The following is a 25,221-nucleotide window of genomic DNA, read 5'->3' as shown; positions in this document are numbered from 1 at the left end:
GACCTTTTACTTCATCCGGGGATTGGAAGGAGCTGCATTGAACTCCGTTTCCATGAGGCGAGACAATAAAATATATGTAATTGTGGAATATGGCCCTCTTCTTAAATTCAGAGGCTCTTCAGTTTGTGGATTAACCACATGCTGTATTTTACCATTTTGTCTCAAGTATGAAGGTAAAGAACAATACATCTGAAGATAGTAAACTTCATCTTTTTCTAAAAGGAAGAAGAGAAGTTGAAATTAATGGGGAATAGAACTTGTGTTTTGAATCTCCGATTGTTCATTTTCTTGCTGTCCTTTTAACGTGGTCCTAGGGAAGTTAGTAATAATGTTTTAGGAGAAGAGTTAGGAAATGGATAGTCACTCTTGCACTAAATTTTTAAGCTGGGAAAGAAGAAAGGCAGTTAAGAATCCAGAGCGGTGACTTCTCACTCTCCCTACCGAGGGGAAGCAGAACGTGGTCCATTTGGTGCCCTCCATATTCAAGGCTGAAATTGGAAACAGTGGTGCTTTAATTCGCTGCTGAGTTAATGGGCCTGCTGATTTGTTCTCATTTTTCAGGCCTCTAAAATGTCCTTAAAACCCTCTCAAGGGTTTTATACTTTTAGCCTGAGGTCTCTGTGCTTCATTTTTCCTTTTGTTCTTCAGACACTCTCATTGCCTCTCCTTGTTTCGTCTTCTGAGAGGTTCAGAATAATGCATGGTATGTACTGAATAACTTGGATGGAGCTTGTGACATGTCTCGATGATGTTAAGCCACTCAGAATCCTAGAAAATAGTCCCAGCTTGCATTAGCAGTCGATTAATGCAGGTGAACTTCAGAGTCTTAATTTTAAAGAATTTACATTTTTACCAGTGATGATTGAAAACCATTGGCATTCTCTCTGCCTGCATTACTGATTACAGTTGCAAATACTTGCAAGAAGTGCTAGGATGACTTTTCACTGTTCCATAAGGAGCAGAGTATTATTTTACCCGTTTAATGGCTATTAAATATTAAAAAAACAATTTTCCAAAAATACATCCATAACTGTATGTAACACGTGCACAAGTCACAATGGGAAATATATTCTGATACGCATGCCTAATAATACTTGTGTAGATTAGTTTCCGTGTCTAAGAGAATTTGCCGAGAGGAAAGGTTAAATTCGGGGGAGGTTTCTCATTTGCGACTTTGTTCCGAGGACGGAACAAATAGGGGTGATTTCAGATGAAACCAAGCAAGTTATTACTCAGGTAGTTACTTTTTGCCCCAGGATTTCCTGGATGTGAGCTGTACGTGAGCCCCAACCTCAGGATCTGAATCAGGAATGGTGGAAAACCATAGTGAGTTAGTTATCTGGGATGTGGGATCCAGAAGCCCCATCACCTCTTGAATTTTCCCTGTGAAAAACAGGGGTTATTTTTTAATGTTAAGGGAATTCCTTCGGAGTAGAGATTCAGAGGAGAGCAGGAACGTATTAGGGGAGGGGTCTTAAGAGAGAAGGGTTAGCCGCGCCTTCTGGAGAGCAGAGAGGGGGCAGGGCACAGGGGTGGGGCCTGTGAGCTGGGGGCACAGCTAGAAAGGAGGAGAGTGAGGGGAAAGCAGGGAGTCAGCTGGTGGACTTGAGATCCGGGGCTGAAATTTAATTTCAGAAGAAACGTTTGGAACACTTGGCAACATGTCACATGATTGATCAAAGTGACATTTGGGGGAGGTAATTTGTTTTTTTTAACATCTTTATTGGAGTATAATTGCTTTACAATGGTGTGTCAGTTTCTGCTGTATAACAAAGTGAATCAACTATATGTATACATATATCCCCATATCTCCTCCCTCTTGCATCTCCCTCCCTCCCACCCTCCCTATCCCACCCTTCTAGGTGGTCAAAAAGCACCGAGCTGATCTCCCTGTGCTATGCAGCTGCTTCCCACTATCTATTTTACATTTGGTAGTGTATATTGGGGGAGGTGATTCTTGCTGTGGGTTATACAGTAACTCAGAAGAGGGAGAAGGCAGGCACATAGTGAGAAGAGCTGCAGTGAGGAAGGGAGAAGGAGAAGAGATTGGCCTTGGTGACAGGACTGATAGAGAAGACGGAAGATGAGGAGAGCTTACTGAGAGCTTTCAGTCAAGGCTGGGGGGCTGCCTCGGAGAACTCCTCCCATCCCTACTGGTCCGAAAAAAAAAGAGGGCGTATCCAAAAGATTATATACAGCAGACGTCCAGATGCCTGCTAGAATAGATCAGTTCTCTTCCCCGCTTACAGGTCATGGAACCGTGGCAATGGAACAGTTTGCAAAAGATAGAAAATTTGGTCGGTTCTCCTTTGGACGTGCTACGACCCTTTCCCTCATTCCTCCCACTCCCGGGAGATCCTACAGTCAGCAATAAATAAAGGGGTGTGAGAAGAGTTAGCTGTCGGGAAGGGAGCACAGGCCCGGGATGGGCTGCGCACACACAGTAATTGGATCCGGGTGTGGGGATAAGCATTCCAGGTCTCACAGAGGAGATGGGAAGAGCTGAGGTTGGAGAGCACACACAGTAAGCTGCCTTTTGAGGCCAAGGGAGGAAAGGAGACAGAGAAGGAGCAGTCAGAGTGGCATTAAACCCGTGAAATTGATCTGAACTTGACAGGGATATTTGCTTCATTGGAGCTGATCGTATGACTTGTGCTTTTAGGCCATAAATGAGGGGACAGTTCCATCCCCCAAGACTTAGCATCCACAGAGAATTCACAAGGCGAGCCCCCAAAGCAGCCTTGCTGAGCAGATGTTCAGCCACCAGAAAGATTTTCATGAGCCTCTTTTGCAAATATAGTTCCCCATTCTTCTTCTTAGAGTCAGCCTCTTAGAGTGAGAAATCTTTAAATGAGTATCAGGAAGGAAATTTTCAAGAAAGTCCTGTACTCCATAGTGGTGGAGCTATTTTAACAAAATGAGTGAAAGTGGTCAAAAGGTACAGACTTCTAGTTCTAAAATAAATAAGTCGTGGGGATGTAGTGTAGAACATGGTAACTCTAGTTAATAACAGTGTATTGTACATTTGAACATTGCTAAGAGAGTAGATCTTAAAAGTTGTCGTCCCAAGAAAAGCTATGTGTGATGATGGATGTTAACCAGACTTCTTATGGTGATCGTTTTGTAATATATTCGTATATTGAATCATTATGTTGTACATCCGAAACTAACATAATGTTATATGTCTCCCAATAAAAAATGTTGAGAAGAGAATACATTAATTTTTACATTGTAATCAAAATCAAGCAGCACTCAACGAACCACCAGGATGGATTATAATACTGAACACTTTGTTCTAAGTGGGAAATCCCTTTGAGTCTTGTACCAGTCAGGGTTTTGCAGAGAAACAGAATCAATAGATATGCACGCATCTACGCCTGTGTGTATGTACATATAGTATATTTATTTTAAGTAATTGGTTCACATAACTGTGGGAGCTGGCAAGTCTGAAACTCATAGGGGTGGCCAGCAGGCAGGAGTTGATGTTGTAGCCTTGAATCTGGAATCTGTAGGGCAAGTCAGCAGGCTGGAAACTTAGGCAGGATTTCTTGTTTTTTAATTAATTTATTTTATTTACTCTATTCTTGGCTTTTTAAAAAATTAATTTATTTTATTTATTCTATTCTTGGCTGCAGTGGGTCTTCGTTGCTGCGCGCGGGCTTTCTCTAGTTGCGGCGAGCAGGGGCTACTCTTCGTGGCGGTGTGCGGGCTTCTCATTGCAGTGGCTTCTCATGTTGGGGAGCACAGGCTCTAGGCCCACGGGCTTCAGTAGTTGTGGCACACGGGCTCAGTAGTTGTGGCTCATGGGTTCTAGAGTGCAGGCTCAGTAGTTGTGGCACACGGGCTTAGTTGCTCCGCGGCATGTGGGATCTTCCCGGACCAGGGCTCAAACCCGTGTCCCCTGCATTGGCAGGCGGCTTCTTAACCCCTGTGCCACCAGGGAAGCCCTAGGCAGGATTTCTATGTTACAGTTTTCAGGCAGAATTCTTTTTTCTCCTGGAAACTCAGTTTTTGCTCCTAAGGCCTTCAACTTGATTATATGAGGCCCACTCAGATTATCCAGGGTACTCACCTTCACCTAAAGTTAACTGAGGGATACTGTGAATTATATCTACAAAAATGCCTCTATAGCAACAGCTGGACTTGTGTTGGACCAAATAACTGGGCACCAAAGCCTACCAAGTTGACATCACATACCTCTGATTTTTACTTTGGTGGAAGAGCAAAGTTAGCTGTGTTTTGTCCCGTTTCCTCAATGTTGAAATCTTTACAACAAAGAAAGATTTTCTTAGTGATTCAAAAGTGGCAGTTTTGGTGGTACCTTTTTTCCTGTCAAATTACGAAAAAAAAAAGAGAAAAAAAAAACTTTGAAAAGCTGGGCAGCACCAGCACCTTGCTTCTGTCGCACGGGATGCAGACGGTCTTGTCTGCTCTGTCTGGTGAGTGGGTGGCATGGGTGATACAAGTTTTATACTCTTCCTGAACTCTGTACTGAGACCACGCCCCTGACTGTGCAGCCATTGCATGGGATGTGGGGAGTTAATGTTTTCTGGGAAGAACTTTAATGTTAGGATTTACTGTCTTTTGCACATATAAATTTGAAGCCTTCGTGTTATGCTCTTCTAGTCATTTGCATTTAATATGCATGCAAATTCACAATGTATACTATGTACCGAGCACATAATTTATCAATCGGTACTTTCCCTGGTTGTTAGCAATTTTGGCCTTGTTAAAAATTAATGCTTTGAAGAGATATATGATTTCAAATTTATATGTAGTATCTTTAGTTTCTAGAGGAAGATACGGAGTACATTCTCTGCTGGAAAGGTAGAGCTCTGCTGTAACGCTCTCCGTGTTTAAAGAAGTTACCTATAATGCTACAGGTTAGAGTGCTTGTATTTATCTTTCCTATGAATGGGTTCGGATTAGTTGTCACAGATGTTTGTTTCCCCTAACAATGCTGAAAAATATGTTTCTGAAGCATGATTGCAACCCACAGCATCCTGATACGACGGGGAGGGAGAGTCCTTTCAGGTGATACACACACCTCACGCAACAAGAGTACGTATTGTACGTTTGATGGAAGAACATCAGGTCTGTACAGCATGACCCACGGCAGGAGGATCCCAGAGACTCTGAGGCCTCTCCGGCTGCCATTTAGGCCTGTTGCCTTGGCAACCAAAACACAGCCATCAGTCGTTTCCTGGGCCAGGAACTCCAGTCAGCCCTGACTCCACCACGCCCTTCCCTCTTCCCACTTCCAACCTATCGCTGGTTCTGACCCGGCAGCTTCAGATTTTCCTCCTCACACATCACCAGGCCCCCACCTGTGTCTATTCTTTCCCCTCTGGGAGACTGAAACCGCATCACCGGCCTCCTGGCTTCTCAGCTGTGTACCTCTTTCATCAGTGCAAACAAGGTCTCCCAAACCTTCCTTCCCACTGTTGAAGAAAGTCCTCTTTCAGTTTAAACCTCCAGGCGTTCAGCATCAGGCTTCCATCCTCAGCTTCAGCTGTCGGCTCTGTTCTACTAGTTACCCTTCTCTCTGTGCTCATCTTCATGGCTATTAGTCACCCTCCTCCTGCAACTTACCCACACCGTGGACGGCTTTACCCTCTCTGTCCCTCTCAAAATCAGCCCTGCTTAAGTGATAACGAGCAAAGGCTCTCCAGCTGACGAGTTGGTGATGGCGCCAGCACCAGCATAGTCAACGCCATAAATATTATGAGCGGCTTCTGTGTCAGCGTAGTGCTAGTAGTTGCATAAAATGGGCTAAATTCATCCGGCCTGCAGACGTTGACTCGCGGACCAAGTCGGGGCCTCTGTGTGTTGTCGTGCAGCCTGGCAAGGACATAAGTCGGGGTGAGAAGCCATTTTGGCTCTGCTCACACACACGGGTGTCCTTGGGCACAGCTGGATCTGCCAGGGTAAGAGGTGCCTTCCACCCGCCCCCCCACTCATCCCCCGACAGAGGCACCTTCAGTAACCAAACTGTGCTGAGCCACAGAGCTGAAGGGGCCCCATTTTCTAGCTCCTTTGTGGGCCAAGGTGGCGTCACGTACTAATTTGCAGATGGGCACCCTCTGCACTTGGGGAGGCCTTAACTCAACGGCATATATGTGAGAATCAAGAAGAACTGAAATTAAGTTTTCTCTGAAGAGGAGAAAACATCCAAAGGAAGACCAAATCTACTCTCTCTCCTTTAGAAACTGTGAATGGTGGGGAATCGTACTTTTGCTTTTGGATTATGTGACAGTGTTTGATATAATGACATCCAAGCGAAATATTCTGCAGTCTTCCTCTTTCCCTCCTCTTCTTTTTTTGGTAGGAAGCATAGCAGATTATAAATGTCTAAACTATTTTGGGTGGCTCCGTGATGCATTTTCACCAGGCTGGATGGTATCGTAAGTCACTGTAGCCGCCAGGTTCCATCCATGTGCTGTGGGCAGAGCGGCCTTCTGTCACGGAATGTTCGGGGGGCATGGAAGCCACATGCTTGATTTACATACCGCTCAGGAGCCCTCAGGGTGAGGACTTGAGCCTGGCTTACTTCTGGAGCTCAGAAATGGACTGATCTCTCCCATGGCTTAGAATTCCCCGAAAAAGGCTGGACTGAGAGAAAGCCACGTGGGAAGAAATCTGCCCGTGGGACCAGACTGAGCGACAGCCTGGATGTCCAAGGGAACAGAGGCTCCAGGTACCTCTCCTGACTTAACTAGCTTCCCCTCAACTCCCCTTACCAACAGAAGACACCTGCTCACACACACACACAAACAAGTATGCTCTGGCATGAACGAGACTGTGGCATACGGCGTGGGTTGGCAAACTCCGGCCCTCGGGACAAATCCAGCCTGTGACTGTTTTCGTAAGGATGAAAGGCTAAGAATTGTTTTTAGGGTTTTAAAGCATTGTAAAAACAAAGCAAAGAAGAACGTGTTACAGAGATACATTACTTAAGCCTTTGAAGCCTAAAATATTTATTATCTGGCCCTTAAAGTTTTCCAGTTCCTGCAAAGAACTGGTCTCAGTGCCTAACGACTTCTTCTTGGTGGTGCCTTTTTGAAAGAGCAAGGCCCGAGAGTGGAAATGGTTTCCCTAATGGCCGGGCCTGGAGGTTGGTGTTTTAGAGGAACTTATTTGTCCAGAGAATGTTGTGGGGGGGGGGGGGGGGGTCGATGGTGACTTGTGGGTGGCAGAGTAACAGTGGTCAGTGGAGCCCACGAAAAGCACAGCGAAGAGGAGAGGAATGCTCTCAGGTGCGGGAACAGCCACGCCCACAAGCACCAGGGCATCTCATAGGGAGTCACTGAGGAGAGGAATCCTGGGTGGAGTACGGAGAACCGGGACCTGGGCTTTTGCCTTAAACGCAACATATTTGTAGCACCATGAGCGAGGAGGCTGGGGTGGGGGGTGGGGGGGACTTTGCGTTTACACTTATATTTAGTTCACAAAGTACATCTCATTTTGGAATTGTGAGAACCCTCTGAGACAGGTGAAAGGGCGTTTCTTTCGACTTCAATCTATAGAGAAGAAAGGATTGATGCTTGGTCAGAGGTGCGTCCTGTTCAAGGTCGTACGGTTGTTATATGGTGGGGTTAGAAATCAGACTCATATTCTGGCTCTAAAATCTGAGCACCATCCTCAGGGTCAGTGAATTATCATTGTGAAGTGTTAACCCTGCACCCCAACTCCCCAACACAAAAGGCTTTCCACTCAATATGAAGTCTATATGTAAGTTTCTTGTGTTAACGTATAAAACAACAAAAATGGGTAGCATAGCTCTAGAACTGGAATCGTTTTGCATATCTCGCCTTTGTAACTTTCTCACATGGCCGAGTATACGTGGGAGAGAGTCTTAGCAGGTGTACAAGATGGCTCGCGCTGCTTGGGATTGTTTGTGTACGTCTGGGAACGCTGGCTTGAGACAGATTGCTTGGCCATTCTAGCTTGACCTTCATAAAGAACCTATGAAAGGAGCAATTGTGAGAAATAATTAATGACACTACGACAGTCTTCATCAAAATTGGAGTGGCTTTCACTGTTTTACCATAGATGTCAGAGCAAGATACCATTTACCAATAATAGATAAATCGAGTGGCTTGTTGTGTGTATGTGTGATTTGGATGGCACAGACCGTCATTCCTACCTGATAAGACAGGAGAGAGAAGTTTACCCATTTACTCACCGTCTAGAGACTTTGATATTTTTCTCCTCATTAAGTGTGCAGGGGAGCTAGCTGCGTCTGCATGGGCTCTGGCTCTCCATCTGGGTCTGAACCTGAGCAATGGATTTGGTCCTGGAGCCAGTGTCACTGATAGAGGAAACAGCCAGCCACAGGGAAATCCATCACAACGACAATGAGAGCAGTCCAGCAGTCCCAGGGATCTAACCGCATCCATATTCAGATAAGGAGAGCATTGAGTGATATCAGGGACTCTGGGGGTAATGCTGCCTTTACACTGCTCATAAAGTATGTTAAAAAAGTAAAGCCTTAGAAGTCATGCTTGTGAAGAGTGAGGACAGGAAAATGAGCGAAGCAATTCACACGGTGTCCTTTTCTTTGGAGCAAGAAGTTGCGTCAGTTTCTCAGAGTGGCTACTTCATCTTTTACCTTCTCAGTAAGCACGCCTCAGTCAGCCATGGGTTAGCAGCTCAGGATCTGACTTGGATCTTTGCCTTGCTGACTCCTTGTACCTTTTTGATTTCAGCTCAAATGTCATTTCTTAGAGAGCCTTCCTCCCACCCAGTCTGGGGTTTCCTTCCCCTGGCTCTGCCCCAGCATTCTCTATCTCTTCATTTTGTTTTATTTTCTTCACAGCACCTATCGCTGTTTGAAATTGTTTTATTTCTTGATTGGCCTGTTTACTGTCTCTCTCTCTTACCTCTGGGACGTAAGCTCCATGGAACAGAAGCCAACTGTTTCTCTCTGTTCTACTGTTGTTTTCTGGAGCACATAGAACAGTGCCTGGCATATGGCAGGTGCTTCAGAAGTTCATTGAGTGACTCGATGAAAGCATGAATTAGTGAGGAAGTATGTGGTTTTCTGTTGCTTAATTCCACGGCATAGTGCCCGGATACTGGCTTGTGGTCTTTCCCTAGTAGGAGAATCCAGAGGGAGGGACTCTGTTAGTTTTCTATTGTTGCAGTAAGACGTTACCACAAACTTAGCGACTTAAACAGTACAGATTTATTATCTTAAAGTTCTAGAGATTAGAAGTCCAGCACAGGTCTCACTGGTTTAACATCAAACCATTAGCAGGGCTGCGTTCCTCTCTGGAGGCTCCAGAGGAAATCCATTTTCTTGCCTTTTTCAGCTTCCAGAGACCACGCACATTCCTTGGTTTGTAGCCCCTTTCAAGATGTTCAAAGCCAGCAATGATCTGAATCTTTCTGACTGCCATCTCTCTGATTCACTACAGCTGGGGAAGTTTCTCTGCTTTTAAGGACTCCTGATTAGACTGGGTTTACTTGGATAATCTAGGAAAATCTGCCACCTCAATGTCCTTGTTACTCCTATCGGTAAAGTCCTTTTTGCCAGGTAAGGTAACGTAGTCACAGGTTCCGGGAAAAGGATGTGGACATCTTGGGTGCGGGAGGGGAAAGGGGTCATTATTCTGCCTACAGTGTGGATTTACTCACAGAGCAGGTAGAGAGGATGCTCCAGCCCAGAACACTGTGTTCCCAGAATATATATTGTGAAGGACAGAGTCTTCCCAACACATTTATTCATTCAGTAAGAAAGAGTTCTGGAGCTCATCGCACTCTTTGACAGTTTTGTTTCTGATGGCAGAGTGGGCGAGGCTAGATTGCTGTTTTGTAGGGTTTTGTAGGGTTGGGTGTGGGGAACTTGGAGAAGTTCACCTGAATTCAGGCCCAGGCCTGATGGTGAGAAATTGGGGTGCTAACCAAAATGGGATCAGTGTGTCCAGTGGGGACTCATAGCAGCTGCAGTGGTGGTGACAGATAACATTTATTGAGTGTAGGCCTGTTTGGAGTACTATATTTAATTCATGCAATCTGTACATCAACCCTGTAATAGAGGTACTGTTATTATCCCTATTATACAGATAATGAAACTAAGGCACAAAGAGGTTAAATAAGTCGCCTAAGATCTTACAACTAATAAGTGATTGAGCCAGGGTTAAAAATCCCATGTCGTCTAGCTCTAGACCCTGCTCCCTAACCAGTGTACTCCCCTGCCTCTCATGGGGCCACTCAGAGAGTGGGTGAAGGAGCGAATGAGAGGGCCAGAGTGGGGTCCGGAGGGCACAGCCTCAGTTTCTGTGCAGGTGTGTTGGGGGGTGGTTGATTGGACCCCTGGGTTTCCGCTTCCGGAACCTGGGCCAGATGGCACTGTGCGCAGGCGCAGCCCTCCTCCCGGGGCGGGGGAGACGTGGGAGGTGCTGTCTGTGCTGGGAGGATGCAGAACCACGCCGCCCGTGGGCGTTCCCTGTGAGGCGCAGGCCGAGGAGCCGCGTTCTGAGCTCCTGGGTGAGCAATTTGCTGGGCTTCTGGGTTTCGTGGCGTACAGGGTGGAACGGTTACAGAAGAAAGAGTTGGAAGCCGCGAGCTGACGTGTCCGTTTCATCAGTTTCCAGTTGTGGGTTTGGGCGAAGCCCCTTGGATTCGCTGAGCTTCTGTGAAGAGAGCCTACAAATTGTCTGCATCTCCAGGTGGGAGAAGGATCAAATGATTATTGAGAAGTGCTCTGTAAATATTGGTTATTACTGTCCATGAGCCTGACCAGCAAGGTGGGGAAAAGGAAGCAAGTTGGGGCACCTCAGTGCCTCAAAACCTGTCTGGCTTGTATCACCCTTGGGGTAGCCTGAAGAGAGGGAGCAAGATACGAGATTTTCTTCCCATGAGACTGATTGATGGCAGGGATTTACTGGTCAGCCTGGGAAAGCATGTAATCAATCAGGGAGTAAGAAGGATATCTTGTTTGGGGCGTATAGGTCCATGGTCACGATGGCGCTAATAACCCGGCAGTGGACAAGCCTCCTCCACTTGTTCCCGTCGCCCCTCATTTTAGTAGCTATCAGGTGGCCAGGTCTTGTAGGAAGGTGGTTTTCTGTAGTGGGTTTGCCATGATTGTGTGAGCGCAGGTGATGGCTGTGAGTTTCAGGCTTCAGAGGGAGGTGCAAAAACTTCCCTTGGAGTTGGTGAGCCTCTGCAAATACTTAATCAATCACACATAACTGTCAAGAGCAGTGAAGGTTCTGGGATTTTACCCTGCCTGTGAGCTAATAAGTGAGGCTGCCACAGTTCCATACATGTTGGGAAAAGACACAAAACTCCTGGGTCAGACACAAAGGATTCTATTCCACATGGCACAGCCTGCGGCTCGAGCTTCCTGCTTGCGTCAGTTTCCCTTGTCCCCCAGTTCCCAGGGGGGCAACACTGAGTGATGCCAGGTGGGTACTTCACACCTGGTGGGTCTGTGTCACAGCTGAGGAAGGCAGAGTTTAGGAAGCCACCAGTCTTTTGTTTTTTAATTATTTACTTTTTACATCTTTATTAGAGTATAATTGCTTTACAATGGTGTGTTAGTTTCTGCTGTATAACAAAGTGAATCAGTTATATGTATACATATGTTCCCATATCTCTTCCCTCTTGTGTCTCCCTCCCACCCTCCCTATCCCACCCCTCTAGGCGGTCACAAAGGGAAGCCACCAGTCTTATAAAGAGCTGCTGGCAAATGTACTCAGCCTTTATTATCCTGGTCAGGTAACCAATCTGTCCTCTGTCCTGGAGGGAGATGCCGTCTTCATCCTTCCAGGCTGTTTAATTTACAGACATCCTTGTAAAGATAGTCTGGTATAAATGCCATCACAAGACATGTAGTAAAGCTTCCCAATAGAAACTAATGCATAATTAGCTAAATTCCTAATAATGACCTATCAAAGGTGTTTGTCTTTAAATAACATGGAATTGTACCAGTGAGTTGATATAATCTGAATTCTCTTTAGGAAAAAAATTCATTTCTAATTCTCTTCACTTACTGAGTTACACTCAGTATTTTTGGATGGTGATTCAGCCAGGCTTGTTGCTTAAATTCTCAATTACCATGGAGTTCAGAATTTGTAATGAGTTGGTAATTGAAGGATATTTTAATTAAAAGTGGTTTACCTGGAGCTGCAGAAGGCGTGTGATTGATTGTTTGATCAGCTTTGGTTACAGGAGTAACAAAAGTAAGAATTTAACACTTTGACAGTGGAGGATACTGATAGAAACTTACCTAAAGAGTTTTACTTAGAACAATACACACTTTTCTTTGATTTCCACGATAAACTTGCTAGGCGAATTCTACTGGGAAAATTATTATTTGAGGTACAAGTTTCTTTATATTTGATTTTTCAAATAATTCCCCCAATATGTTAAATCTTTACTTATGATCATGGTTGAAAATTGTAGCCCTGTCATTTCCTACTCAGTATGTGGCCAGTGATAAATTGAACCCCAAAGTCTTGGATAATCCATGAAATAAATGAACTTTGAATTTTTTTAGGTTTAAACTTGATATAAGGACCCACACGGTGCTGTAAATATCAGGAAGTTCAAGGACTCACATTCTTCCTGGGGGTTGGTGAGGGCTGTGAATGTGGCTGGATCTAGACTTGAATGCAGCTGGATCTGGATTGAACTTCAGATCTGCCAATTCCTAATTCTGTAATTTGCGTAAAATATCGGAGCCTCAAATCTCCTCATGTAACAACTGTAGATAATGACTACTGCATCACAGGATGGTTGTGGAGCCTGAATGGAGTAAGTTATTCAAAGCTGATACATCCCTTTAATAATGTCAAGGGAATATTGAAGTCGGTTCAGGACCATTATAAAGTTTTGTTGATTACTTTCAGCTTGGGTGAAGCTTTAAATTCTTAAATTCCTTCTTTAAAGCACTCATTTATTGTCTGTTATTTTTCTAGTTATCTAGGTGCATTGGGGAATTAAAATCATCCTTTAAAAATCATCTCATGGCTATCAAAAGCTCATAAATTGTGAGATGCTAATAGGAAAGTCAAGATCTGCTCCAACTTATTCTTGCAGGAGCGCCCAGAGCTATCTTGGGAAAAGAAAGGGTTGGCTTAAATTCCCAGCATAAGATGCTTTGCAGATTTCAAAATATGTCACTCACTATAAAATCAAATCAATTATTTATCAGCCACACACATACTAATCAGGGTTGAAAGTATACAGACAACAGGGAAGAATGGACGGGTACCTTACTATTACCACTGCTAGTATTAAGAAATAACGACAGCTCACGCATGTGTGATGCCCTCAATTTTATGAGAAATCAGGAACTGAATATTTAAAAACCAATTACAATGAATTAAGATGACTGAAAGAGCTATGACAGTTTGAGATTCTATTTTTATCGAATTAATCAGTGTCTCCAATGAAAAGTAGGAAAGAGATTTTCAGACTTGACAAACAACATGACAGCTTTGCAATGGGAATGGAACGAGAAAGCACAGTGAGCAGCTGTGAAGTTCTGGATTTCTTAAAATAAGCAGCTGCTGTGTTCTGAATATGAAGGCACCCATGACTGAAGAGGTAGAGGGGGAGAGGGAAGTTGATGGGCTGAAGGAAGATAAATGGTAAGGTGCCTGCCTTCTCCTGAAGTGTAAATCTCTATTCACTGCTACCGCGTAGAAAACAGAACTCTATGACGAGACCAGCTTTTATTCCAAATGTGTGTGTGTATGTATATGTATATTTTTATGTATGTCTTCAGACTGTATATAAAATGTTAAGGACTTTACTTAGTAGAGATTGGGTTAAATATTTACTTCCAGCTAAGTATTACCATATGCCTAAACTTTTAAATAGTAACAATTTTAAAAGGAGAAAACAAACGAACAATTTGGAAAATATCAAAGCTCATCTAAACTGGTTGTTAATGGAGGTAACTGGGTAATGCTGATATTATTTCCATTTAGTCCAACTCATATTCAATAAGCACCTCCCGTGGGCAGGGTGCTGCCCTGGGTCTGTAGTGACTAACCTGGCCATGATCATCAGCAAATCTTCTCAGCTCCTTCACAACCAGAGAGTACACAGTGGGGAACGCAGACACCACGGCCCAGGCCTTGGCATCATCCCATGTAAGAGATGAGGTTTCTTGAATCTAACTCTTGCCCTCAAGAACCTTATAATCCAGTAGGGAAACTTGCACATTAGTGAGACAGGACACACATACACAATTTACATCAGTTTGCTTATGTCAGCAGTTTTCCTTTATAAGTAAAAAAATGAGTTCAGTTTCACAGGTATTTTTTCCCCTACCTAATTGTAATTGTTCTACTTTGAAAGACCGTGAAAGGAGTGTCTCTTCCTTTTCATATTCTACCTGTATTTTTCTTTACCTTGGACTGTATATGATCATGGAGATAAATATCTCACGCCTAGTACAAACACAGCTGTAGCATAAATGAAGCAGTAGAAAATCAGCTCAAGTGGAGGAAGTTCCAACTCTGGGCTCTATTAGACAGGAAAATGGATATTCCAGTAAACAGTTGTTGAGGCAACAGCAGTCGTCTGCACAAAGCTGCAGGGTCAGCATTTTTCAGATAGTATCATGGATGAGCAGTTAATGAAGTAAAGACATCCAATCCCAGCAGAATCTTGAGGAGATGAGGTCTATACTTTCATCTCCTGGAACGTTGGAGCAAATCAGTGTTGATTCTATTGTAATCATCTCTTGGGTGCTTCCACCCTAAGTTGTTTCTATTACTTTGAAAATCATTGTGTTGAAATGACCTTAGTGTCAGTGACACCCACAGGATAAATTTAAATGCTTTTCTAAAAATATTTTTCCTCAATAATTCCTTCAATTCACAATTAAAGTATGAAGTGTTGGAAACTTTCTTGTTAAACTCTTCATTTTCTTCATCTTACTGATTTTTTCTTTTTCTTTCTTTCTTTTCTTTTTTTTTTTAACCACAAATGGCCCATTCTGTATGGATAGTATTTCTCTCAGCTTCTAGCTTTCTTTCCTGATATTGATTAAATTTGGGGATATTCAAAGCAAACAGACCTATAGAGACAGATAAAACTACGTGTCGGTGTGTACGTGTGTGTGCGCGAGTTGTTATCCATTTTTAAAGAACTATAGAATACTGGCAGGAGTTTTCAAAATTGGAGGCTGAATTGTGTGGTGGTTATTAGCATATGTAAATTTGGACAAGTTATGAAGTAATTCTCTAAGCTTTTTTGTGAACTCATTTGTAGAATTAGGATAATAATATCTAATGCTCTTGTTGTGTATTAGAAGTTGGAAAGCATTTGAAATAGTGCCTGGTACATAGTAAGTGCTCAATAATAAATGTTATCATTGTGGCCATTATCATTCGGGTCATATTTATCTTGATTAGTATATATTTTAGGGTTTTGTCAAATGGAAAGCTTCATTTTAATTTGAGACATCTTAAGAGGCACATGAGACTTCTTTTTAAATTTTTTCTGTTACTGATAATGTCTCTGATTTCAGTTGAATTATTTAAATCACACAGTGGTCACAGGGACTCAAGGGCCTTGAGGGCAGGAGCACGTTTTATTCTAATGTATATCACCTTCTGGGTAGAACTTTATTCAGAGCAAGTGCTCAGCAAATTCGGACAGAGCTCTGGCATCTGGATTTAGTTTCTCACTTGCGTGGAGTTATACTAGGTTCACGTTTTGGGCTCAGGATTTTTAAGGTCCTAAAGCTAGAATTGGAGGCAAAAAGACCTGAGAATTGAGTTCCGGCTCTGCTCAGTTCTGGTCCAAAGCGTGTGGCGCTTCCTGGTCAGACATCCCTCCAAATCTCTAGTCTTTAAGAATTTGTTCAACACTTATTGAATGAAGGCATGGGGAAAATGATTGTCTGTAATGGAAATATAATGTATTTACAGCTTCACTGATTTATTTACCTTGCCCAAGGCAGGATCAATGTTTTGGGGGTAAAATTAGTGAAAGTTGCTCTATTTTAGTTTTTCTTGATTTTACTGTAGACTCTGTGTGTGTGTGTGTGTGTTCTAAATCAGGTAGTTGGGATGTGTATTAAGAGATTTACATACTAGATAATAAAATCTCTCAATTGCTTGAGTCAGAGAGCACCAGCCATGCTTATTTGATTTCAGAATTTTAGGGGGCAGTAACTGTGGGTTACTCCAACAAGATAGATGAGTGATTCTGGGGAGGCTCTCTTTGTGTGGGTGGGTGAGTGGGTGGGGAATGGGACAGGCTTTTAACTACCTGAGAGTGCTGTTTTTACATTTTGCTAGTTACATAAAGGATTGCATGATGAAATTTGATTTGACTGGTGCGTATTACCCCAGTAACTTTTTATTTAGCACTGGAAGAAATTAGCTCCTAAGGAATTGGCCTATTGCCCTGAGGCTGATTTGCCTCGGGCTTTGCCACTTACCAACTGCATGGTTTGGGGTGAGTTATTTTAACCTCTCTGAGCCTTGGTACCATTATCTTTAAAGAGTAAGACAGGAAGAAGGGAAGAAAAGAGGTCACACCAGCCAAGTCTTTTCTCTGTGTTGGTTGAATAGAAGCGTTCCTGGAACTGCCACTTCTCTGCTTTCTTCTCATTGGCCAGAAGTGAATCACATGAACTTTGCTTGCCGAAAAGGGTACGGGAGAAGTATGTACTTCACTTTTCTATTCTTTTTGGTGGCTCCTGGTGCCACCTTTTCCCCCTCTTTCAAGCAAAAAGGTGATTGATCGGGGGTATTAGGCTGCTTCTAGGAATTTCTGTGTGTGAGAAGTACTGTTACATTAAACACGTGGCAGAACCTACCTACACGCTTAGTAAGTCGTAGGCGTGTGGAAAATAATGTATTTTCTCATGTCTGTTACACTGTGGATTGCTAGATGCTTTAATAGTGTTTTAGGAGAAAATGAAGAGTAAATCCAAATTTTAGGATGTATCTCATTTTCAAAAATGTTAAAAGTGAAAAAAGTACATATCCTGTAATTGAGGAGCTGTGAAAGTAGATATGATGAACCTGGAAATTTAATTTTTTTCCTTAGATGATATTTTAAAGTACGGCATAAACATTACATGATTTCAACTATTCAGAGATAAAACAGATGTTCCTTCTCAAGGATATATACTTGGAATGTAATAATTTGGGGGAAGTATTTTAAGATTAATTTTGCAAGGCTGCCAAAATATATATTTTTATATAATAAAAACAAGAATAACAGTAGAGAAAGACTTGCCTTTAATAAAAACAGCATTGAAAAATTTCTAAATAAATCACTTACAGATACAAAGGGCATTGTTAAAGACATTAAAAAAAAAAAACACCCCAAAACATAAAAACCATCCTGGGTCAGACTCCCGATCTACCATAGTATGTACTGTGGGAGGGTACTGTTGTCAACTCCAAAGGTTAAATGCTTGTCCCTAATTCCGACTGTCCTAATCAATACTGTTTATTTGTATTTCAGTTCAGCTAATGAGTCAAATCGGGTACTGGTGATCTAAGACTAATGTCAACTCTCTTCAGTGCAAATCTCCTTAAGAAAATATTTGGTTCTTAACATTTTTATATAATAGCCAATTTATTTTCTCATTAACTAATTTTACTTAATTTCTCAAAATTTTTCTCTTGGTGCAAGAGTTTGTATGTGTCACATTTTTTGTGGTGTATGTGTTAATGTTCATGCCACCCCCATGCTGTCTTCTCAAATAGGTGTTAATACTCCTAAAACAAAAGAAAACTAAAACTAAAAATCCAGATTTGTGGAGGGTTGTGTTCTAAGCTGGAAGCCTCAGTGAATTAATTATGTAATGTGCATAATATAATTTTAATAAAACAGCATAATGCCATCAGCAGTGGTTGTAAAATCCAGTCTTCAGATACGTTATACATGAAATATGCAACATCCTTTATCAGTCGTTTCCTCACAGTCTAAATTCGTGCCAGTCTGTACACACATACACTCACATACATACACATGCATACACACATAAACACACGTGTACAGACATGTAAACACATACATAAGCACATGTAGTTTCCATATATATAAAAATACATTTTTTTATATAAAAGTATATTTTAGAAGGTTATGAAACAGCCTTAGAGAAGAAAATATATAGCCATAAATAAATAAAGACCCAGCTAAGCAATCTGGCTGGGAGATGTCTGATTCAAAAAAAGTAGCCATTTGGTGCTATTATCACTTCCTATGCATTACACAGATGTAAACTCTTTGGTTTAGTTGGCAAAGAAGTTTATTAGGTTAGAAATCAGTTCCTTAAATTACAGTCTGCTAAAATGCAGTGCAGTTAAAGAAACAGTGTCTGAATCAGAGGGTCAAATATTACAGTTTTCTGAAAAAGACCCTGGACCCTTACGATGATAGGGTGAGTTAATTCTGTTTCTCTGGGTGAGGTCTCACTGTGAGGACACAATGTACCACTTTGGCTGAGATGCAATTTCCAATAAATATGGAAATTATGGCTTCCAGTGCTGGGCGCCCCCACCCCCCAACCCCGTATGAAATCTCACAGGAAATAACTTGAAACTATGTGATAGGTTTGAAATTAATTCCTGTCCCCCTCCCTGAAGTAACCAACCTCTGTTTACAAGATGTACATTATTTCATGGCCACCCAGAAAGATGAGAAAATGGAGTCCTGTTTTGTAGAATGAGACTGCAGTGATAAAAATCTCCTCGTCTGTACTTGGTCATGAGGGGATGAGCCGAACAAAGCAGGCTCTGGTTTTGTGAGTTGGGCAAAGCGGCCTCTGCTTTGGTAAGTTAAAGAGTTGCTCTTTGACCCGTTTTCCTGCTCCTGCTCTTTCTTTGGCTTCCTCTAATGATGCTCAGCAGAGAACCGTGATTGGGATGTTTCCCTTTGCCAGATAAGGAGAGTTTTGTAACGATGGATTTCAGACTGAAATCCATCGTTCTCAACTTTGTAAAATCCTGGTAGGACAAAGGCGAAACGTGCCTGCCATTTTCAGACTTGTTTGTTGAGGAACGGTTAGAGATTCATTACGTTACTTGGGTCGGCTTTCCAATCTACTGACCCCGGGTTGTGGTGAAGGAAAGCACAGCGTTTATTGTAAGGCAGCAGACAAGGCATCCAGGGCAGTTGGCGCTCAGAATACCCCTGAACTCCTTGATGGGTTTCAGGAAAGCATTTTTTTTATTTTTTCGGTATGCGGGCCTCGCACTGTTGTGGCCTCTCCCGTTGCGGAGCACAGGCTCCGGACGCGCAGGCTCAGCGGCCATGGCTCACGGGCCCAGCCACTCTGCAGCATGTGGGATCCTCCCGGACCGGGGCACGAACCCGCGTCCCCTGCATCGGCAGGCGGACTCTTAACCACTGTGCCACCAGGGAAGCCCAGGAAAGCATTTTTAAAGGTACAGGGAGAGAGGAGAGTCACATGGCAGGGTGTGTGATCACTTCGTGCACAGTTCTTTGATTGGTTGATCGTGAGATAGCAGGGCGGTATCACAGGGATTAATACTACCAGTCCTCAGGCTCCAGGAGATCTGGGGCCTCTGTGCTCATGGCCATCAGGTAAAGTCTTCTGTTTGGTGGGGGTTTTAGCATCTGTAAAACAACTCAGGAATTGTGCATCAGAGACAGTTGTCTAGGTACTTTGGAGATGGGGAGAGGGGTTATCCCCAGAAGGCCCCATGGGTCCTGCTTCTTTACAGTTATACAGTGACTGTTGGGGGATGATGTTATTAAGAGTAGGGAGAGACAGGAGGTGTTTTGAAAATCTCTGTAGATAAAGCAGAGACGCTCAGCATTTGTGAGTGGCTTCTTAAAGGACTTGAATTCAAATATGGCAACTGCCCACTGAGATCAGAAAAACCCAATCTGAACATCCTCAGAATTTGCCTCCTGTTCCATGGGTATCTGAGAATAGGGAGGGTTCTGGGTAGGCCTGGCCTCTGCTGGCTGTCCGTGGGCTACGGGGCTTCATGGGGCAAGGGCTTGTGCTAGTGATCTTTTACTCCCCTCAGGACCGGTTTTTCCGAGGATCCTCCTTAACTTTCTGTATTACCTGCGGTAGATTGTCTGTTCTCTTTCAGTTGTGCTTCCATGGTTGAAAAAGATGCAGAGAGTAACTCTGCTTTGTTCATTTCTAACCAAAGGAAAAGGAATTTTGTAAAGATTTAGTAAAAACAAATACTTGTGTGCAATATTTTGAACTCTTGGAAAATTGGTTCTGAATAAATTTAATCTTCATACAAGGATTGTGCCAGGATTGGAATTCTACGAAAGATGAGGGGCTGTGAGCTGAGTCCCCTGGGCTTTACATCGACGTGCTTCCAAGCGGCACCATTAGAAAGCTTGTGCTGTTCTCCATAAAGTTAGAACCATATAAAAGTTTTTTTCCCCTCCAGCCCCTTTCTTTCCAGTTTCCCCCTCTGGTGCCAAGACCACAGAGAAGTGCTGGTTGAGTTAGGCCTGGGAGGTCCCCGTGTAGCTGTCTAGGCTCCTGTGGGCCTGGGAGAGACTCTGGCTCAGGCTTGTGTTTGGAGTAGGACTGAGCTGGGGGTGGCCTTCCCTGGAGAACCGGGGGGGTTCCGAACTCAGGTCTGGCTGCTCACCGCTCAAAAATCAGTACTCGAGAGAGAGGCAAATGTTGGTAGAAAGGAAAGCTGCTTTTAATCAGAACGCTGGCGATCTGGGGAGATGGTGGACTCAGTGTCCCCCCACAAAACCACCTCCGAAGATTCTGCTCAGCCGGGAAAGTTTTTAAAGAGAAAAAGGGAAGTAACCTCAGTTAATCATTGAGATGGGGGGGGTCAGAGTCGTCCCCATCCCCCTCTGTGCAGGCTTGTGGACTTCTTGTGATCTTTCCTTAGATGCCACCTTGTTCACACAGTTTGTTCGTGAGGTTACTGAAGGGGAAGCTAGGGAAGAGATCTCATCATATGTTAATTACTTATTCTTCATCTGTACCTCTTTGATCTATGGAAAGAACCAACAAGTTAGGCAAGGTATTACGTGATCAAGAGATTTGAAAGGTGTGCTGGAGCTGGAGTTGAGCAGAGCATCGGGGTGCCTGGTTTAAGCTTAGTGACAAGACAAAAGAGGCCTCCTGCAGAGACCCCTTTCCTGCAAGCAGCTCTTTGCTGCCAAAAAAGCTGCTTACAGGGGCAACCTGTACTAGGAACCCTGGGTCGTGCTGGGAACTCTTCCTGATTGGATTGGGCTGGGCACACCTGTGTCCCTTACACCCAGGCCCCCCACCCCTCTTCCTGTGTGTCTCTAAGATCAGCCCTTCTCCTTCCTGCCTCCTCATGAAACCCGACACTGTTCCACTGCCCAGCCTCGCCACAAGCTGCAGAGGGCAGCCGGGACCGATGGCCCCCAGCTGCTGCGGGACAAAGCCAGTCCTGACACACCAGCCCCTGACGGAGGGAAGACTGAGCTGGGCACAGAGGGGTGAGCGAGACTGTGCTCAGCTGGGATGAACGTGATTTATTTCATGATCAGTCTTAACAAGGTTTTGGTTGGCTTGTTACCATGTCTGCTTTTCAAAGGATTTGGGTGGGGGAAGCTGGACTGTTCTGAACATCCATTTTGGAGTGTGATCCCCTTTACATTTGTTGAATAAGTAGGAATGCCACAGTATAGGATCATTTTTACTAAGATTATATTTGTGATAGGAGCCTCATGACAAAAATTCATGGCCTTCAGGAGTTTCCAGAGGTGGCCATAGAGACCGTTGGGATGAGAAAACCGAGGCCCTGGAAGCTTAGGTGATGACGCTCAAAGCTAAGCGGCAAGTTGTTCTACTGGAGCCTGGGCAGCCTAGGCTGACGGTCTGCCCGCTTTTCCAGAGTCAGCGTCCCACGATTCCATGAAACAGTTGTTAACCACAGACTTCAAGTGCAGAATTTCACCTTTCAGGAGATTCCATCATTTGAAATTGGATGTGATGTTATGCTACTCCTACCAATAGGAGACCCTTTTGTAGTGTTTGCTATGTGTCACTATAACTTGCATGGCCCTGGGCATGGTTCCCAGTCCCAGTGGTGCATTGTCAGCCCATTTGATGTTAACCCTTCTTGATGTTAACCTTCTTAGTAACAGCAAACCTTCTGTGTCTTGACTTCCCAAACCTCAGGTGGCTTGAATGTGGTCCAGGTCAGAACTCTCTTCTTATTCAATCATTTGGCCTCTCTTGTAGGATCGAGGCCCAGCTAACTCCACTGGCTGCACCAGTGGCTGTGCTGGGGAGAAGTCCAGCCCAGGGACAGGGCCCTGCTGCTTCCCCATTGACAGATAAGTGTCTGTGGACCATTGCAGGACGGCTTCCAAGGACTGCTGGGCCTCTTTCTGTATATGGCCCTGGGTCCTGGGACTCCCTAGTTTTCTTTTGTCCCAAGTAGAGGTCAGCGTGAGCATTACGCTTTGCCCACTCTGCACACATGCACTTGCTCCCACGACAAGTCTAGTGCAAGTTCTGGCCCCTCCTTTGCTGGCTTATCTCGCTATGAGTAGCTGACAAGATCCAACAGAATCCTGATATACATCACATTTTTCTGATATTGGGTATCTTTAAACATATTCTCACCTGTCACATGTGGAAATTATAGAAGGTGTATGGATTGAATATATGGGCTGGCCAAAAAGTTCATTCGGGGTTTTCTGTAACCTGTTACATCTTTTAGGCCAACCCACGATTTCCACGTTTAAAGTAAAGAGTGGCAGGTGTTCTTCTAGCGCATTTACCTCTGTCAAAAGACCAAAAATATATCGTATATTCACTCTTTTTATATTACATATTCTGGAAGTTTTTTTGTTTTGTTTTTTTTTAACAGGGATCGTCACAGGAAACCGAGTTGTTAGTTCAGTTGCAACTTGGTTTTTAAGAGTGGGCATTTGTTCAAACAAAGAAACGCTTATCAGTGGAAATGATCACTGTGATAAATTGCCTTAGCTTCCCCGCTTACCTGTTATTTCCTCGTGGCGCAAAAATCCCAGTTTTAAGTTTGAAAAAAATTAGGCTGAAGGTCTTTCCCAGCAGAGCTTCCGTTTCCCACTGGTAATTTACAGAGTTTTTCTCTGGTACCCCTTCTGGGACTCTATCCTCTTTCATCACTTCATAGGTATTAATCTCCTGTTTATTCCCCACTGTCTGTCTTTATTTCCACTCAGATTTTGGTCTCTCTGTATTGTCATGCTGCTTTTCATTCCTTTCTCTTCCCTTGGTCCTGATCTTCAGAGCAGCTGTCATTGAAATGTTCCCTGTTCTCTGCACACATACACGGTATATGGGTATTTGGTCCTTGGGAGAATTAGCGCCCTGGAGAGCCGCCATGCTTGATTAGTAAGTGGCAGATACACCACTGCGGTGTAGAAAAGTTCTAACGGTTGTGTTTGTCCACATACGCCTTTTGTGTTTATGGCCTCTTTTGTCCATTAGCAGTGTTGTATTATGGTTTTGGACTTGACTTTTATTTGCAAAATGACACATTTATAGTGTCATCTGGCTGATAGGCCCTGACACAGCCTCTCCCAACTTTCCATTTAAGTATCAGTGGTGACACAGAAAAAGATAAAGACGTGATACCAGTGGAAAATAAGAGGGATAGCCTTTTGCAGGATTCCGGAAGGAATTTCTACTGATTACGAGGCTGATAGAGCTGAACTGAGGAGAAAAGTTGTTGGCCAGCATTGGATTTCTGTACCAGTAGAAAGCCTGAGCAGCTCTCTCCTGTGGGTCATGTGCTTTTTGACATGTTCAGAATGCCATAGTAGATGAGAGTTCCCTGGTGGCCTAGTGGTTAGGATTCTGGGCTTTCACTGCTGGGGCCCGGGTTCAATCTCTGGTCAGGGAACTGAGATCCCGCAAGCCGTGTGGCGCAGACAAAAAAAAAAAAAAATACTGTAGCAGAGCTTCTCTTCTGCACCAAATTTTTAATATGTCTTCATAGACTGCAATTCCCAGTAGTTTACTGTCCTTTTTTAGTGGGTGGTGCAGAAGGGGAAGAATAAAATCCATCCCAGGTGGTGAAGTCCCTTCCCCATGTAACACACCAAGGATTGTAGCTTTTCTATCACTCTGTGTTTACTGGGGTTTGGGGGTAGAGAAATATGCAATGAGGAAAAAAGAAATCTCACCCCAATCACTTAGGGTAGTCCGGGATGAATGCTAGCTAAACCTTAAACGTTTCCAGACTAATTTGTACCATAAGGTGAAACTCAGAAGGGGATTCAGAAACCACCACCCCAGGGGCGTTGCCAGCCAGGAGCTCACACATATTATCTGTTGGCCAACTAAGTATGAGTAACTTTCTCCCATTTAGAGAGTAAATAAACACATAGAAACCCAAAATAGTAGTCCAGGAAAAGATAACGTTAATAGCGACTAGGTGTCGCTTTTAAGTTTTTCAATAAAACATGTAAGTTGTATATGAACACAATATTACAGTAGATAAATAAAACAATGTACAAATACTTAGATTAACAGTTATAGTCTTTCTTTTTACTCTCTAATTTCACTTACCTCCCCAGAAGTAAATATAATTACCCTTTTAGCGTCTGCCCTTCTAAATATTTGTTATGCATGCACGTACTGCCCCTCCCTCCCCCCCACACTAAGACATACTTTAAAATAGAAACAGCATTATGTTGGTCATATTGTTCTCAAACTTATTCTTTGTTTAATAATATACGGTAGTCCTCTTTATCTGTGGGGGAGACATCCCAAGGCCCCCAGTGGATGCCTGAAACCTTGGATGGTACTGAACCCTCTATATATTGTTTTTTCCTATACATACATGCCTATCGTAAAGTTTACTTTATGAATTAGGCACAGTAAGAGACTAAAAATAATAATAAAATAGGACGATGATAACAATATACTGTAATAAAAGTTGTGTGAATATGTGTGTCTATCTCTCAAAATACGTTTTTAAAAAAATATTCTTTTCCATTATGGTTTATCATAAGATACTGAATACAGTTCCCTGTGCTCTACAGTAGGACCTTGTTTATCCATTCTACATATAAAAGCTTCCATCTGCTTACCCCAGCCTCCCGCTCCATCTCTCTCCCAACCCCCTCCCCCTTGGCAGCCACCCAGTCTATTCTTTATGTCAGTGACTCTGTTTCATAGATAGATCGGTTCATTTGTGGCATATTTTAGATTCCACATATAAGTGATATCATGTGGTATTTGTCTTTCTCTTTCTGACTTCACTTCACTTGGTATGATAATCTCTAGTTGCATCC

At 43.4% G+C, this 25,221-nt stretch overlaps 1 protein-coding gene across 4 annotated transcripts in view; it reads left to right on the top strand.

The window, feature by feature from the left end:
- Positions 1 to 25,221, top strand: part of ENOX1 (ecto-NOX disulfide-thiol exchanger 1) — a 590,187-nt gene that overhangs the window by 142,458 nt on the left and 422,508 nt on the right. Inside the window, exon 1 of one of the 4 annotated variants that reach the window (XM_024755641.1) lies at positions 10,560 to 10,673. The exons of the other annotated variants lie outside the window; for them this stretch is intronic. The gene's annotated coding sequence lies outside the window, so the exon portion shown is untranslated. Of the gene's footprint in view, positions 1 to 10,559; positions 10,674 to 25,221 lie in introns of those variants that run through there. 4 annotated transcript variants of the gene reach the window in all.

The sequence above is a fragment of the Neophocaena asiaeorientalis genome, unplaced genomic scaffold (genome assembly GCF_003031525.2).
Source record: "Neophocaena asiaeorientalis asiaeorientalis breed wild unplaced genomic scaffold, Neophocaena_asiaeorientalis_V1.1 scaffold59, whole genome shotgun sequence".
NCBI classification, from domain to species: Eukaryota; Metazoa; Chordata; class Mammalia; order Artiodactyla; family Phocoenidae; genus Neophocaena; species Neophocaena asiaeorientalis.
Note: the sequence above shows the minus strand (reverse complement) of the source record. Positions and strands in the feature narration are given on the sequence as shown.